Source organism: Apus apus, chromosome 11, assembly GCF_020740795.1.
Source record: "Apus apus isolate bApuApu2 chromosome 11, bApuApu2.pri.cur, whole genome shotgun sequence".
NCBI classification, from domain to species: domain Eukaryota; kingdom Metazoa; phylum Chordata; class Aves; order Apodiformes; family Apodidae; genus Apus; species Apus apus.
The window spans coordinates 12,267,890-12,285,864 of NC_067292.1; the positions used below are offsets into that span (position 1 = coordinate 12,267,890).

The following is a 17,975-nucleotide window of genomic DNA, read 5'->3' on the forward strand; positions in this document are numbered from 1 at the left end:
CCCCTCGCGCGGCGGCAGCCAATGGGCGCCGCGCCCCTGCTGGGCGGCAGCCAATGGCGGGGCGGGGCAGGCGGAGCCGGGCTGGGCGCGGGGCCGCCAGGGGGCGCCCGAGAGCGGCCCCTCCCGCCGTGGGTGGCTGCGGGAGCGGGCGCGAGGGGGCGCGCGCCGTGGCCGTTAGCCGGCGGCCGTTAGCCGTTAGCCCTTCAGGCCCCTCAGGGCCTTTGCTGCCGCGTCTCCTCGGCGCCCGGGAACACCCCAGCGGCGTCTCCTGCTCGGGCTGTGCCGCCCTGCGGGCTGCCTGTGCCACGGGCCGCCGAGTGAGTGCCCCTCCCGCCTGCCCCGGCCTTGAGGGCGGTGGGGCGGGTGAGCCGAGGCCGTGGGTGCCCCTCAGCACCCGCTGCAGGCACCTCAGCTGCGGGTAAGCCAAACCTGGGCCTTGCCTGGTGCTGTAAAACAGCCCTCATCTATCTGGGCCTGGACTCACCTATAATTCAGATGCTTGTTCGCTTTCTGTAATAGCTTTTCTATTTTTAATGGGAACTGATGGATTTGTCAAGGTATTAGAAATGTGGGGGTTTTTTCCTAGGTTTTTGTTTTCTTTGGTAATAATAACATGGGCTGGGAAGCTCATGGTATATTTCAGAGCTAAAGTACTTGGACAGTCACGAGAGTTTCCACATGTTTGTGATGTGTGTTGTGGTGAACAGATGAGCAAGGACATGGACTAAGTTAATTGTAGTGTGTGGTTCCCTGGCAGTGTATGAGGGAGGGTTACAGAGAGGGCCATCAGATTTAGGAAAATCTGGGGGAAGAGAGCTCACCAGGGCAGGCTGCTGGGCTGAACAGATTTTCAGGTTATTTCTCAGGCTTGAGTGTAGGGTCTTCTCTGCCCTTGTAGGAGAGCAAGACTGAGTGGTCTGGCAGGAGCAGAAAGGGTAGAACTTCTGCAGACCAGTTCTCAGAACAGGGAGCCGTTCTGTGTTGAGCCTGGACACGCACTGTCTCTGTCCAATCTGCCTTGTGACATATGTTACATGTCTAAGAAGGACTGCCCAACTTAAAAATTCATCCTTGACAAAATGCCTTTTCTTTTTACATAGAGCTAACTAAATATACAAAGTGCTGAGCTAAATATGTCGATTTGGCTTGGCTGCCAGAATAATCCACATCTAACCAACCACAGATATTATTACTCTTAAACTGGTTTTATCCCTATGTGCTAAAATTCTGAATTTGTTCTCATGTTATCTTAATTATAGTCTTTATTACTGAGATGTAGGAGACTGATTTATTTTTCTTCTTGTATCTCAATAGGCTCACCTGGACAGTAATCTTCATGTGTCGGCCAAACATAGCATTTGGTTAGCCAATCACCCTGGGATTTGAAGGCTTTTTCTACTTTCTCCCTCTTCAGCCAGAAGTGGAAGTGTGTTCAGGCAACTGCTGAACCAGGTGAGAGAAGCCTTGAGGTATAGGCTGGGTGTACAGTTGGTATTAACCACTTGCTCTTGAGAACTGAGCAACTGTTGGTTGTTGGTTTTGGAAGCTGTTACATCCTTGTTGGAATGCCTTATTGAGATACAAACTCAAGAGTTTAGTAATTTTAAGAGCTATTCAATAGGCAGACTTAGGAGCTATTTTTTTCCTGGCTGTTAAAGTAAAACGTTTTTGGGATGACTTGGAAAAGCTGCAGCCCAAATTACCAGCTTTTAAAGTCTCTTCACCTTGCTCCAGTTGCATTATCTGATCTATTGCCTCTGGCATTTTCTCCAAAACCACTTGTTTCTCAGTAGGAGAAATATCTTGCCCAATTGGGATGCAATAATTTCAAAGCAAGCAAAGGAAACTGCAGCTGCTCAGCTGAGTCAGCCAAAGGTAAGCTCTGCAGGGGAGAAAATGGCTTTTTATTATCTTCTAGTAGCAAAATTACTACAACAGCCTGCAGGAAAAGATTAGATTATAATAGTAACAAAAACATCTGTTAAATTCTGAGCTCAGTGTACATTTAGTACATGGGGATTTTTTGGTTTTGTTTTGTTGGTTTTTTTTAAACCACAACACAACAGGCATTTGATAAAATTATTTTGAATAAAATATTGAGATTTGTTTTGGGATGTTAGGAACCCACTGTGATCATAGGATAGACAGTGGTTTTAACTGATTGACTTCATGGGGCATTTCATCTGTGGACAAGACAGCTTTCAACTATGTTGATTTTATTGAATTGGGCTTGGAATACTCTTATTATTTAATGAGTGAATAGGTCAATGTGTGTGTTCATTATACAAGGTTACTTGTAAGCATGAATAATCTTTGTCCTATGCCATGTGAGAGCTCAATGTGTATGGAGGGATGAATGTTGGTCTGGTCTGTCTCCCATTGGATTCAGCTGATCAGCCTATTTTAGCAACGTATGAATTGCGCTGCTTGATTTGTCTCGGAAGCCGTCCCAGCATCATTTAGGTGCTTTAGAAATTAAGTGCTTCCAGGTCTGGCAGTGCAGAATCACAGCCATGCTCTGCTCTGTCAGTACAGACTGAAACTTAAGAACAGCAGTTTCCAAAATATCACCAGTGCACAAGCATTGGAATTGCTGCCAGACAAACTCATTTCAGAGGGTCATTGTGTCCTCCAGGCTTCTCTTGGCTCATGTGCAGGAAGATAGCCTTCATGAGTTGTTTTTGGGAGCCTGGCTGCAAAATGATTGGCAGAGTGATGAAAGTATTCCTGAGTTCAGCCTTGATCCCTGCTTGCTCCTCTGCCTTTTGCATGAGGAAGCAGTTCATAATCAATTTGCTTTTGTTTCTACAATGGCTTTGCTGTGCTTTGCATGTGTGCAGCACTTTATTCTAAGGATCTTGAAATGCAGCATAAATTCTAATGACCATGTGAGGGTTTGTACCCTCCTCACAGAGTAAAACTGAAGCTTGGTCACATGCAGCTTGATCACTGAGATAGGAATAATGGGTTGTTTGCCATTGTTTTCAGCAGCAACAGGCTGTGGCTCAGAGTGAATCACTTGGGAGGCTGAGGAACATCCCCCAGCTCCTTATTCATGGCTCCGTGTGCCTCACCACAGGGTCCTGTCCCAGCTCAGAAACCTCAGTGATCACTGCAAAAGCTGTCATGTGCAAGCAGCACAAAACCACTCATACTTGTAGATTCTAAAGTTGCAAGTTTGCATTCTAAGAGCCCTGGTGTTTGCTGTGTCTTCCTTGCCTGCTCAGATCTTCAGCGCTGTTCTGGTTGCAAATGTGCAGTTGCTGTCCATGGCCTTTAGGCAGAGATAGAACTGAAGTCTTGAACAACCAAGAAAGACCAAGCAGGTGAAGAGCAGAGGCTAAACTTAAATGCTGCGTATGAATACATAACAAATATTTGCTCTTGGTTGCGTGCTAGGAAAAAGAAAGAAAGGTGTGTTCTCTCCAGTAAAAAGGACACATGGTTGTCAGCAGTATAAGAAGGGATTAAAACCCATGTTATATTTAGGTTTGTGTTAAGCTTTGGCACTTGTCTGTGGATCCCAGTGCTGTAAAAGAATGAGGTATTTTGTTTCTTCTTAGTTTTCAGTGATAAATAGCAGTGGTGAAACATACAGTGGGAGAGAGGAATGTTGGAGGTTTCCTCTGCTAAGCCAGTTTTGGTTTTAATAGCTTGCTCTCTTCACAGTGGTCTGTAACTGTAATCACAGTTAAAAGAGCTGATCCAAAGCATTATAAGAGTTTTAATTTCTGTTTTGGATCAGCATGTAATATGTAGTTCCATTTATATCCCCGTTCTTAACTGCAAAGTATGTTTTTTTGTCACTGAAATGTTCTTTATATGGTGTCATCAGTGTGTACTATACTGCATGATAGAGTATACTGTGAGCATGTGACATGATGAAACTTGAAATTTAAAACCATGAGCAAATCAAATACACTGATGCTCATAGTGTCAAGTGGAGAGAGTTCACAAGTGTAGTGGATATCAGGAGGGCACACTGGACTTCTGGTGTTGGGGGTGTTAAGTGGTGAGTGGGAAGCTGCTGCTAGGAAGGCTGTGGCATCTCTTTCCTTGCCTCCATAGCTGAAAAGTGAGCAGGTCCAAGCAGGGAAGAAGTTGCATTGGCTCAGTGGAAAAGGTTGTTTTTTAAATCCAGTTTATCTAGTCTCAGTTGTTTCAGGTTATGTCACTAACCTATGCTTTCTTTCATCCTTAACAGCACGAGCATTAAGTTAATTTTCTGGGTGGATTTTTCAAGTGGGTCAGTCACTGAGTCTCCTAGTTGCACCCAATAACTGCCCAGCAGGGGGACATAAAAGAGGGAAAGCTCAGAAGTTTGTTCTCTTCAGAGCAGTGGGATGGGTGCCTACGTGCTGACAAACAGGCAGCAGGCTTGGTATGCAGCCAGACCACTATTTCTGTGTAGTTTTCGCCAGTAATGGGAGCAGGTTCCAGTAGAAATACGAAAGGGGAAGGTGAGAAAGACGTGAGAGTATGAAATGGCAGAACTGGGAGAAGGTGCAGGTATTCAGTGTAAGATTAAGGGAAAAATAGATTAAGTTAATGTGGAAAAAACAGATGTGTCTAAAAAAGCTTCTGAAAGCATTCTGCAGCATGCTGTAGGAGATGTGGCATCTTTTGGATGCCTCTTTCCTTCCAGAACATCATTCTTTGTATGTACTTCATCCAAACTCTCTTCCTACTATTGCTATTCTATTTAAACAGTGTTTTCATATTCAGAGTGTGCTTTTATTGCACAAGATAAATCATGGTGAACAATTAGGTATTTCAAACACAAAACTTAGGTAGATTAGACATTTCAAATATTAAAGTGGTGAAAAAGCACAAGGAACAAGAGTGTGATAATAATCAGTTAATTTAAAAATATGTAAATGTGTTCACCTATGATTGACTGATTAGTCAAAGACACATAAACAAGTTTCATTCATAAATTCTGTTTTGTGCAGGGATATGGCTTCTATTTATGTGAAGAACATGCTTTGGTCTCTCTCCTTTGGAACTGCTGCCCAGGCTGAGTGTTTGTCACTGAGAAAGGAAAAGTAATCTCTTTGTAGGGGAGCCGTGCCTTGTCCCACGTCAATGTCTTTTGTGCAGGAAGGCATCTGCTGCCATTGCCTGGGGAAGTTTTATGCATTGAGTGCATATTGCAGAGAGCTCTGTGAAAGGGGAAGGAAAAAAAAAAAAATCCTTGTTTCCTTTCCTGTTCTTCAATTATACACAAAACAAAAAGGCAGTGTGGGTTTTTTTCCAAGGTGTTCTGCTGATATCCTCGAAACCAAGAGAACAAACCTCAGCTTGGTAAAAAAACCTCATGCCATCTGTAGGCATGCTGGATATTTAAACGGGAAGGTGCTGAGCTGAAGGAATTTCTTACCAGGTGGATGCAGTGTATTGGCTTTTTAGAGAAGTGACATAGACTAGAGTGTAGAGGATGTGTAAAGGATTGCACCTTAATTTGTGAAGTGTAAAATTTGTTGCCTGCTTGAGAAATCAGAGGGATTTTGTGTATTAGGAGATGTGTGGTGGGCTGTTGAGGGACATCTGAAGGACGAGTTGAGGATTCTACTCTACTTCACCTCAAGCTGTGTAAAAATTGTCCATGTGCTACCATCCTGCCTTTTTCAGAGTGGAAGGAACCTGCAAGAGTTAATGTTTTCCTGAGATTTCTTTCCTACTTGTATAGTAAAATACACAGGGAGCTTTGTTTTTTTGTTGTCTGGTTGGTTCTTTTTTCTATTTTTTTGTTCTTTTCTCAGAATGAAATATTCTCTAATCTCAACCCTGAAGAGCAGTTGAGGAGAGGCAGGGGAGGGCACTGCAGTTTTGCTCTCTACCATTTGGGCTGTTTGAATTCCTGAGTTTGGGAGCCCCCACAGATGCCTCGGGCCATGTACCTCCTCATGCACCCAACTTGGGAGAGTCTCTTACTGCTACTGCGTTCATCAGCCTTCATTAATATGATTAGCGTAATAGCCATTAGGGTTCAGTATTCCCAATGAAAAAATAAAGCCAGTAATGCACAACTCAGAATCAAATTCCTCATCCCCTTGTCTTGGGATTGCTTTATTTTGGAATTGCTAGTTCTTGTATCTTTCCATCTCCTAGAAAAAAGAAAGCTGTTTAATTGTAAAACTGTTCAGGTCAAAGAAATGCACAGAGATAAAATTTCACACATGCTAAATAGGTGAATTGATCTATGGGACCCACACAGCTCAGACAGCCACTCAACAGTCTGAACTGCGAACTTCATCTTCTTCAAGCACAAAAGCTACTTAGTTTCCCCATGTTGAAGACTTTTTATAATAGCAATAAGACAACTCTAGAGAGAACCATCTAATATTAACTCCAGGGAGTAATCATCTAATCACAATCTGGGGGTGATTTGAAGCACTCATCTGGACCAAATGCCTCACAACACCCCAGGAGTGGTTTTATTGCATGATAGCAGTACCCCATTGAGCCTTATTGCTTAATTAAAAACAAATTCCCAAGTAATTTTTTTGCCTTTCCATAAAAACACAGTAGTACATAACATGTATAAAACATCCATTAAATGATGGTAGATGCAAATTTACATTGTGAGATACAATCCGTTTCTTTACCACTTGGGGTTGAAGTTAAATGTAAAACCATTTCCTATAATCTGTGCACTGCTGTGTTTAGAGAGAAATAAATATAGGAAAGAGAAGTTCATTGTAGGATGCCTTGTTTTTATTAAGTGATATGTTTGGTCTCCTTACAAAGGAGTTAAAATTCTTGTCCGTTTTGCAGACTCTATGGTCAATCAACAGGGTGGCTTTTTCTGCTGCTTCTTGGAGATATCCTCAGCTTGCCACTGTTTCACTGCAGATCTTGAATAGGAATCTTGTATTTCTGTCTGGGGTTTCCATTTCTCTCTGAGCAGAGAGCGCAAACAGTGCAGGTGCTGTATTTGGGATACATCTATAGCATGCTATACAGGTACTGCCTGGGTGTCCTTTGTGGGTTTTGTAGTCTCTGCCAGTACTGGGTGCATGGCTGAGACATCTTCCACCTCCTGAAGTTTGACTGGGACCACTGCTACAGCTGTGGCTGTTCAGCAAGGACTCCAGGTTGCATATGGGAAGCATATGAACATCCTTTTTGTTCATGTTGAAGGGTTGTCTTACCTCAGCATCCCAACCCACAGCTCCCTTATACCTTTAAAAGGTGCTTTTGTGATCCCAAAGTTATTCCCAAATGTAGTTCTCCCATGAGGACTTTGAGTATTGTTCATATATTACAGGCAAAGGGAGCAAATCCAATACAGGGAGTGCTAGAGACTGCTCAGAAATCCTGGCAACCAAAGCTGTAATTGGGCTTTTGACCACAGTGCTGAAGTAAATTGGGGGGAGGGCTGGTATGGCATTTTCTTCAGATTTGTTGCTTGGGGTGCTGTTAATTAATTGGTGGTGATAAACTTGCAAGCACATTTATTTTATTTTTTTTTTAATAAAAGCTAAGAATTAGTAGTAACTACTACTCTAGTTTTTCCCCATGCTGAAGCCTTCTTGTGGTATCTAAAAGCTCTGGATAAAGAATGACACTCATGTCAGTCTCACCTGGTATGGGCTCCATTCAGTGTTACATGCACCCTTCTAGTTTTCCCCATAAAACGGTGGTTCCTCAAGGGTTAGTGGGAGCTGCAGCCATATGTGAATATCTACTGCTGACAACAGGCTGCAGCATTTAGGGTTATAGAGGTAGCATGCTTAGTCCCATATTTAGATTTTGTAAAAAAATAAAGGATTTTTTGTTTGTTGAACCACTTTGCTAGAACATTTTTCTGATTTCATAGGCTTTTAATACCTTCGGTTGAGTTTCTCTTCCCCTCAAATGTATGCCATTTTGCAAAGGCTCTTTTCATCTTCATGTATCATGGAGATAGTTGCATGCAGCAGGAAAAGCACACACTGTAAGCTAAGGGGCTGGGTTTAGCAGGCTCTCCATCACACTTGACTCACTCAGTCCCTCTGCTCAGTGTGGAGCTACAGGGAAGTCAATGCTCTTTGCCTGCCCTGCCTGTGCAGCAGCTGCCATTGGCACTGCTACAGCCTGGACGCATCTGCAAGGCAGTGGGTGGGAGCTGCCCTGCAGCAGAACAGCCAGGGTAGAGCATCTCCCACTGTTTTGGGATTTTTGGTGTCCTGGCTGGAACACTTGTTGCTAGTTAAAAGAGAGCTTACTGAAGGAAAAAAAAAAAATCAGTACAAGGAAAATTGGCTTAATCCTGGCTCAAACCGGGACATTTGGCAAGTAGGTTTTGAAGCAGATTGGCCTTCAATAGAGTGAGAAAGACCAACTAGGCCCTACCTTTTGGCAGCCAATAACACTGGGCAGCAGCATACTGCTGGTGTAGTCACATAAAATGTGTGGCTTACTTTGAGTGACTATAACAGTGCTGGAGCGTTTGCAGAGTACAGACCTTGCCTATTATCTCATTTGAGCACATACTTTTAAGCTTTAGGACACAGAGTAAACATGATACATCTATGTTTATTTGGCCTTTTAACAAGAGGAGGAGTAAAGTCTCAAACTTGATTCTGGGGCATGTATGGCTTCCTTTAAGAGTGTATTCTTTTGTGAAGGAAATGGGAAGTGTGATATTTTAGCAATTGGAAATGTCAGGCTGAGTTTGATTCTATTTACTGATTTCATTTTGACATGGTAGGCAACTCAGAAAATCTATTTGCAGTAAGGAAAATTCAGTTGTTATGGAAACATATGAGAAAGGCAGCTGACATAGGATAAGGCATGCACCAGATTACACATACATACAGATGCAGTAGAAAGAGGAGTTCATGTAAGGTAATGGAGCAGTTTCTAGGCACTGTCTGCTTCATGGGTGTTTTTTCTGTCAGAACAGGAAAAAAACCCAAACAAACAAACTTTAAAACTGTGAGCGTGTGGCTCCATCTTCTGGTATCAAAGTAAAGTGTGTTGCTCTGGGCATAGCAGGAGGTGAGATTTCTACAGCATTTTTATGCTAACTACAAAATCAACAGCAACAATAGTGAACCACAAGTTATTAATGTATTTTTTCCTGAAGCTACAAACCATTCTGCTGCATGGAAGAAAACTATCTTTTGAAACATTCTCTTAAGTGTGTAGCCCCAAAAGTGGCTTGCCTTCCAAAGCACATCTCTGCTCTTCTACATGAAGACAAATGTTTGATCAGAGTGTGGACTGTACCAGCAAAGCTTGATTCCAGTGTAGATGCTAATAGTATCTCCTGATTGTAGCTGTAAGATGCTTTTCTTTGTGTCCCCCTCCCAAGAATATCTTTGGCAAAGTAGCTAAAATTAATTATACATCTTCATGGAAATGCGAGCTGGGTAGAAGAAGGATGAGCAGTACTTTGAAATATCCTAACAAAATTCAAAAGAAAAAGCTGGTTTATCACTCCACCAAAGGCTGAATGTTGTTACAGCGCATATTGCGCATGCTTAATTGAGCTTGGTTATTCAATCTGTTCACTTTAGTAACTCATTTTTTTTTAAAACAGAAGTCATTGATCAAAAACAGATGATGATACCATTCTCTGGGTAAGCCTTGGGTTTTCTAAGTAATCCTAAAGAATTGCCCAAAGTTTGTTGCCCAAACTTTGTGGCCCAAACGCCACCACAACAAATCAGGAACAAAGGTAATTATCCTGATGCAGTGCTGTCCTAAAGCTGTTGTTCATAAGTAATTGTGAATAGGAGGTATTGCACTGGAAATGCAAAATTAAAAATACAGATCATATGTTTACTTATTTTACTCCCATGTTACCTATGTCTCTTTTTTTTTCTGCTGGGTATTGAGCCTCGGATATAATGCAACCCGTATTCCTAGTATGAAGGATTAGTTTTCAGTCCAAACTACTGCATGGCAGAACTTTGAGAATGAAGGGGAGGGAACATAAATTTAATGGCCCCGCTGCTTCTGCCTGTACCTATGCCAGTGTTTCACTAACATGAGTGGTGAGTTACTTGCACGCAGCGACTATCCATGAGGAGGGTTGTATGGAGACCTGCTTGGAAAGTGTATTCATGTAAGTCTAACTCATGGATGGCAGAAAGAATCTGTAAAGTAAGCACTAGCCAGGGTTTCTTATCATGGCTTCACCAGCAAGGCTGTGGATTGAAACCAGAGATAGAACTAGCCTTTACTCTTCAGTGTGGTGCTTTTAAGGCTCCACACAGAGTGAAGCATCTTAAATGGCTACAATCTGTGCTGACATAACACAATTACATCCTCCATTGCTTGCATTTAGCATTTCTCACCTGTTCCTGCAGCCACAGCATACTGGACTTCCCCTTGGCACTACCTGAGGTTTCCTCTTGAAGCTGCCTCCAATTCCTGCCGTGTTTTTTCCCCCGTCCTTAAATTTAACCTTCAGCTTCCATCTTGTTTATTTCATTGGTGATTCCAGGCTTTGATTTTTTCCCGTCTGTGGCTCTCTGCATCCTGTGGAGTATTCTAAAGGGATCTACTCACCTTTCTGAAAGATGTCACAAAGGTAGTACCTTTCACCAACAGTAACAGTAAATAAATACTACAGACCTCTTTTATTAGGAAGTACAAACCCACAATAAATCCTGCCTGGAGTGTGTTTGATAAATCAGATCTTTTGGAGACATCTGGAGATTGTGTTTGCAAATCCCCAGCCAGCTTGTTTTGTAGTCATTGTTACCATAATTCAGGTTAATGTTGTTGCCATTTTTTTCTTGCTAAAACACATGTGGTGCTTTATTGCTGAAAAAAAGTGCCTGCCTTGGAACAGAAGTTCTTTTAAAACTGTTCCGGAAAGTTTGCTGTTTGGAGAAACAAATGTCAAATCAATTGTCCTACCTCTGAACTGCCATTCTGAAAAGAGATTACTTGGGTACTGCAATGGGGAGCACATAAGAATCTAGTTTGAGAATTATGTGGCATTAGAGACCTAAAATAGCAAGTGGAGCAAATAAACTTTTAGCTTTTCCTGCAACGATTTGCTTAAAAATACTAGATCCCAAGTGGGAATGCTCATGCCAAGTTCTAAATCTCATTTGAATTTTTATAGCTGTTATAATCTCTGATATATATAGCCTTGGAAATAGGGTGTTGTAACAGAAATGCCAAGTCCCTTGACTATTGCCTCACAAAAAACAGTTGCTATACTAGGCTACAATTCTGAGACAAGTTTGCAAGGTTGGCTTATGTCTGCATATCATCACTCAAAAGGGTCTAAGCTGGGCTTTTCACATTATTTGAGGATATTTGTGTGTGTCATCAGACATATGCAGCTGTTCCAGTAATGTCAGCTTTCTAAGGATAACAGTAACAATCCAGCATATCCTTACCCACTGAAATGTTGCCACAGGGAGAAGCCTGGAGTTTGGACACACTGTCATGAAAAGTACAGAAGAGCTTATTTTCCTTTTTTCCCTGTCCATTTCCTCCTATATAAACGTGCAGATGAAATGAAGTTCCCAAGGAGCCTGGGCTGCAGAAGGATTCCATGTGCCAGTGCTCTTTTCCCTCTCATTATCATATGCTTGCAATCAAACTCTAATTTTTTAAATAAAAAACCCGCAGGATTCTTTATTGGGACTATTAAACCTCCAATCTTCATTATTTAGGACGGCTACTTACCTTTTACTCAATGAAGCCATAATGCAACTGCTCCTATAAAAACTATCAAAATGGCTACTGTGACAGTGAGTAGATTTTCCTCTGTGTAAAATAATCCTCTGTGAGTGAGACATAACTATCATTTACATTAATTAGGCAGCCATATAATGGGGTGTTCAATAGCTATTACATCATTTAAATTCTTCAGTGAGCACCTCAGCCACCCAAGAACTATCCAGCTGAATGTTTGAGTCCATAATTTTGAAATAATCCTTTAGAGAAAGAATATGCATAGCAGAGTGTTGCAGACAATTTCACACACACACACAAAATAATTAATTGTATTCAGATTTATGGGATTATTTTAACATTTAGAAGAAGTGCATAATCCTATTTTTCCTTCCCTCCCAGAATAACAGTGCTATTTCGTGACATCCATTTTGGGGCTGACACTGTGTAGACACTAGGGGATGGCCAAGGAGCTTGTAGCCAGAGGTCTCTGTTGGCAGCTGGACTCATACACAGCAAGTACTTTGCCCTAAACATTCTTCTACAAGCCTGCAGCTCTGGAGCCATGTGGCTCAGCTGAGAAGCCCTGGCTCAGGGATAAATGCGTGGAGCCATGCTTGAGGTTTTGTTTTTGAAATCTAACTTTTGTAAATCCAGTTTTTGTATATTTTAAGATCAGTGTCTCAAAAGTATGCATGTATATCATGACACTAGGAGCTCTCATTCTGGGACCTGAGAGAAATGAGGCTGCATTTATTAACTAATACACTAGGAAGAAATTTATATCAACAGGTCTGTACTGTGTATCTTTAACACGTTGTTCAGCTGGCAATAGGCAATTGTTATTAGAAGATTGGTCAGTGCCTGAAAGTATATGAAAATAGCATGTTTTAAATCAGTGTTGTTTGGCAATAGTTAGGTGCTATGGGAATAGTTACCAGCAGGATGAAAAAAGTATTAGCCTAAAAATAGGCTGGGGAGCAGGGCAAGATAGACCTTAAAGTTTAGGTTGTGCCTTTTCCCTCAGCATCCTGGCTTGAAGCTATCAGTGATGTTATTTTAGTCAATTGTATACTAATTTTTGTTTTTCTCTTCTTAATGTTTATAAGGTAATGTACCGTATCTGACTAATATGGTAATATAAAGCAGCAGAGAGCTTTCTTAACAGGGAGAGTTCTTAATTCAGTTGTAAATGTTCATGGGTTCTCTTAGTTCTCTCTACAACAGCAGAGTATGCAGAGCTAGGTGTCTAAACCTATGCAGGCTCTACGTAGGTAGAGCACCAGATACTGTTTGTTCTGTAGCCCAGGAGGGTTGCATTTACCAGATGTAACTGCTCCTCTCAGCAGCAGTGAATGCTTGATCCTCTATTTTTCATATTTTCTCATTAATTTAATTAAAGCAGTTTGCTGAGGGAGATTTCTGCCTTACAAAAATAATACATTTTCACCACATGCGGTAAGGAAGGTGACTCTGAACTGGAGTTGGATACTGCAGAAATGACAGAATTAATCAAGGGGAGTATGAGTCAAAAACAGATCACACCTCTAAAATGTCATGGAATTGACTGTTCTCAACATACAATTTGACGTGGTCTGTAGGACCATGGTCGAGTGAATGTTGTAGCATGACAAGCTTTGTAAATCCAGTTTTTGTTTGTCTAACAAGATGAACAAAGGTGAGCATTTGTTATATATGTTAACTAATGTCCTTTAGTCATGAAGGCCCCCACAAGCTGATCTCACTTTGGGTGCAAGAAGGCAGTACAGCTTATGTAAGAGGCCCAGCTGACAAAGGTTAGTCTTTCAAAGTACTCAGGTGTTTGCCATTATCAAGAAAGCTAGTCTGGAGTTTTTGTGTTGCTAGAGATCAGCTGGGCATTTGCCTCAGCTGCAATGATTAGGAGGGTGGTCTGATCCAGCTGCTACTGGCTACCGGGACTTTCTGTCTTGCTAGAACTGCTCAAACCTCACATGGTGTGTAGGCTGAAGGAGAAAGGAGAGCTTGTGGATTGCTGAAGCCTTGTACTTGCATCACCTACGGTAAGGTTGCTGTGGAGGGGGAGATAATAATCAGGGAAGTTGTAGTATGTGCTGAGAGAGGAGTTCAAATAGCAGGAGCTAGGAATTAGCCATCTGTGTGAAGCAGTGTGAAGGTGTCAGTGACTGCAGCAAGAATTATAAGGTGATCAGAACTTTTGTTAGTTACAAAATCTGTCAGTGCATGGGTTTGGGACTTTTAACTGATAAACAGGCACAGATAACTGCTCTGTTAAGAGGCTGAGGAATTGCTGTTTAGACAAAAGCAGTGCTGCCCAGGTTGTGAGAACATACTGCTCCTGTTTCCTGCAAACATGCTGCTAATGCAGAAGAGCAAGATGGTGTCTCGGACCTAATGCAGTACAGTGGGTCTGGACCATGTGTTAACTGTTCCAAATTATCTTAAGGTTTGTTTAATCAAAGTTGCTTGGTCAAAGGTGACAAGAAGCTTAGAAATTAGTTCTCGTCTCTTGCATAGACACAAGTCCTCTCAGCTCTGAAATACTGAAACAGACAAAGAGAGTCTGTTAGGGGAATGAGCTTGTCCAAAGCTTGAGAATTCATTTTAAAAGGCTCCAGATCAAACTGTTATTCTCTTTCTCATGCTTCCCTAGGTAGGGAAACCATTAGGTAGCTTGAATATTGTGGTTTGGGCCTAAGAAAACAAAACAGAACCAGCCACGTGGCCGCTCACTCAATTCCTACCCTTCTCCCCCCTCACTGTGGGATGGGGAGGACAAAGCCCAACCAGAAGCTCATGGGTTGAAACAAAGGACGAGGAGGGTTCTTCACCGACTAAGGTCCCGGGCAAAACAGGCTCAACTTGGGGAAAAATAATAATTTAAAGTTACACTAATCAAATGCACACAGGACACGGTACAAAGAGTCTTCCTTACTCGTTACCCCACCCCTCCCTTCTTCCCGGGCCCAAATTGCTTTGTTCCCGATTTCTCTACCTCCTTTCCCCCAGCAGCACGGGGGGGCGGGGGATGGGGTTTAGAGTCCGTTCACAGGCTGGTGGTTCTTGCAGCGCCATCCTCCTCAGGAAGAAGGATTCCTTACAGTCCTCCTCTGCTTCCCCACGGGGTCCCTCCCTGGGAGAGAGGCCTCCGCACACCTCTCCTTCATGAGTCTTTCTCACGAGGTCCGCAGCTGCTCCAGCGCAGGCTTCTCACAGGGTCACGGGCTGCTTCGGAACAGGCAGCTCCCCTGGCACCGGGGTCTTCCACAGCTGCATAATCCTGGTCCACTGGCAGCAAATCCAAGTCCACTGGCCAAGTTCACCCTTGCTGGTGCCTTCAGGGAACGTTCTACCACGTTCCTCCATTAATGCAGCGGGACAGTCTGCCATTTCGCCATAGGCCGCAGGGAAACATGCTTGGGCACCTTCTTCCCCTCCTTTCTCGCCAGCCACCTGGGATCTTCACCCCAGTACTGCCTTTCACCTCTCCAGCTCAGCTCTTCTGTCTTAACTGCTTGCTCTGCTCAGGTCTTTTGTCAGTTCTTTCGTATGTTAATCGCATAGGCGCATCTGTTGTCTCTCTGATGGCTTCTTGGCTGGGGTTGGAGCAGGAGGAGCTTCTCAGCTTCTTACTGGATCCACCCCTGGGGCCTTCTCCCACTATCAAGAATCTCGCCTAACCAAACCAGCACAAATCTATAGAATTAACATCAGCTACGTGCTGCTGTGGTTTCAGTGATTTAATATTCTATTTGAGTTTCCCTCAAATAGAAAACTCTGTGTGCTTTCTTTGGTGTAACTGGTTTTTAATTTCAAGCATTTTCTACAACGAATTATTTTGAGATTTCAAACATAAATTACAGGATTTTTTAATTTGCTTTCCCACTATTGCTTAAATGTTCAAAATTCAACTGGATAGTTTACAGCTGTTTCAGTTCAGATTGGTTATAAATATATGTGGTTTTGTATGTATTATATATATATGCAGTAATAGGAAATCTATGTAACATAGTGAGACAGTATATTGTTGGTTGTTGTTCATTATTCATTATTTCCTGGTTAGCCTCTTCTTTAGTGAGAGCTTAGGTATAAAAGTAATGAAAACATCTCTCTGCTGCATACAATTTAGAGTTGAACATAAGAAGGAAGAGGCATACTAGAGACAGCTGTGATTAGTTTTTCCAGTTTTCTAACATTAACTGTCTCAGCTAATGAAGAGATGGGAAACAATCATGAATCAGCAAGGGAGGACTGGTGAGCTGTCATGTTTGCATTACCCAGTTTCTAAGGAAGTTCCTTTACAGGCAGCGGCAAGTTTAATGCATTCTCTAGTGAAAGATAAACACAGAGCAGTGTCCTGGAGAAAGCAAATGGGACAAGGGTTTGGTTCAAGGAGCTGACGGGTAGACGGGGATACCAGTGGTCTGTGGGAGTGATTTATCTTAAGTGATTTATAGGTACTGTTTGGAACACCTACTGAGTCATTACAAAAAAAGGCCTCTTCAGGTGATTTACTAACTGCAGTAAAGGCGTGTTGAATGTGTAGGCTGTTCAGTTCTCTTGTTGTTCTTCATTTGTCATCTGTCTTTATGTGCTACGTGCATGTGATTACCTTGAGGAGACCTTTAAATGTCTCTTCAGCACTCTTTGCTGTAAATAATGAATGCCTTGCTATTATTTATTGAAAGGGACTCCTAGACAGCATTTGTCTTTTTTGGTTGCTGAAATAGTTTAAAAAAATGGAAATGCCAGTAGCTATGGGAAGTTGTGTCATGTTCGTCTGTGTGTCCATATGGTAGAATATGTTATGTCCTTCACAGCACAATGAAACATGATTGCACCTAATTCCAATTTGTATGGCATTCTCATTAATGATATCTATTTAAGACATCCATTAAAGGACCTTAATGTTAATTAACCAGACTATGCCAATAAAGTTCTATTAGCTTCCCTCTATTAATTTAATATTATAGGCATTTAACAGATGTCTTAATTAGATATTACACTGAAGGCTATGAGCAAAATTATAATTGGGTCATTGTCCTGAAAGGAAAGGTTCTGCTATGATTTGTTTGTTTTTCCTTCTGGCCTGCCACAGGAAACCCAAGGGATTTTATTTCAGAGGGCATTGAGAGGAGTAATGGGTTCTAGGTAGACTAATAATTCAGATCTAACAACCTTAATACATCTTGTTATTTCAGAGATAAATTAATTGAAAAAAAGCTTCTACTTTTTGGCACTTTGAAGTTTTTATATTTTCAAAAGCTTTCTGTTTCTTAGCTTTCCATTGGTGTGAAATGACTCTCTGTCCTTGTATAAAGTATACATCTCTAGCATAATCCTCTGTTTTCCCTATCTTCATGTAATTGCCACAAAGATTTATTTCCATACCAACTGCTTTATTTCCTGACTTCAAAGGGGGCAGAGAAACAGTCTGTTCATCTTCAGAACTACGGTAGCTCATGCTGTGATTTCGACTCATCATTCTGGTTTGGTGATGCTGAATCTGGTCTGTGGCTGAGGGTTCATGCCAGGGACATGCAGCTCTCCTCTAACCCCTCCCAGCAACACTTTCCAGAAAGGAAGTAGGTGCACTGGAGGCCAAGTGACTGAGGGCTGGCTGGCACAGTTGGTGTTTTTGTAGGACTGGGGAGGTTAGGAATTAGTGATGATCTTAGGCAGAAAAATGGCTTGTGTGCTCTGCAGTGCAGTGAAGAGCTCCAGCTGGGAATTGTCACCCTAACCCCAGTGCTAGGCTTCGGTGTGTAGTTTATGTGAGGAACAGCTATGTTCTCTTCAGAGAAATTATTCTCGTTGGCTACAAATGCTTAAATGATGGCAGGGAAATACTTCTCTTCCTAGATACAGGTATTTCATTTGATCCTGAAATTGACTTCATGATTCAGATTGAAAGCTTCGGAAAGCTACCTTTATAACATAAACAGCAGAGAGGCTTTTATAAAAGACGAATGTTAAGTGATGTAAATACAGGGGTTGCTTCCACCTCCCAAAAAAGTCAAACCTGCCTAGTCAATGAAAGATTGTAATCTGGGCAATCAAAAAAGGATCCTGAAAGTACATAGTGGAGAGAAAAACAAAAAAAAAAAAAACAAAGAGAAAAAGGGGCTGAGGATACCTGAAGCACACTCATGCAAGCTGAACAAGTCTCCACTGGTGAAAGTGTGGGGTTGCCATTAAAACTGCTGTTGGAGACTGCTGCAAAATGCAAGAATTTATAGCAAGCATAAATATTAGAAGCTTCTAATGGTGAGTTTAGAAGCCTTCCACTAGGAAACTACCTGATTTCTTGTGTTCCAGTGATGTGGTGCTCACAAACAAATTATATA

The 17,975-nt window shown here is 42.1% G+C and overlaps 1 long non-coding RNA gene across 1 annotated transcript in view; it reads left to right on the top strand.

The window, feature by feature from the left end:
• The first annotated feature begins 199 nt into the window (after positions 1 to 199).
• The window catches only part of LOC127389305 (uncharacterized), a 54,258-nt gene continuing 36,482 nt past the window's right edge, over positions 200 to 17,975 (top strand). The window contains exons 1-2 of the long non-coding RNA XR_007890615.1: positions 200 to 418; positions 1,315 to 1,452. This is a non-coding gene — a long non-coding RNA (uncharacterized LOC127389305). The remainder of the gene's footprint in view (positions 419 to 1,314; positions 1,453 to 17,975) is intronic.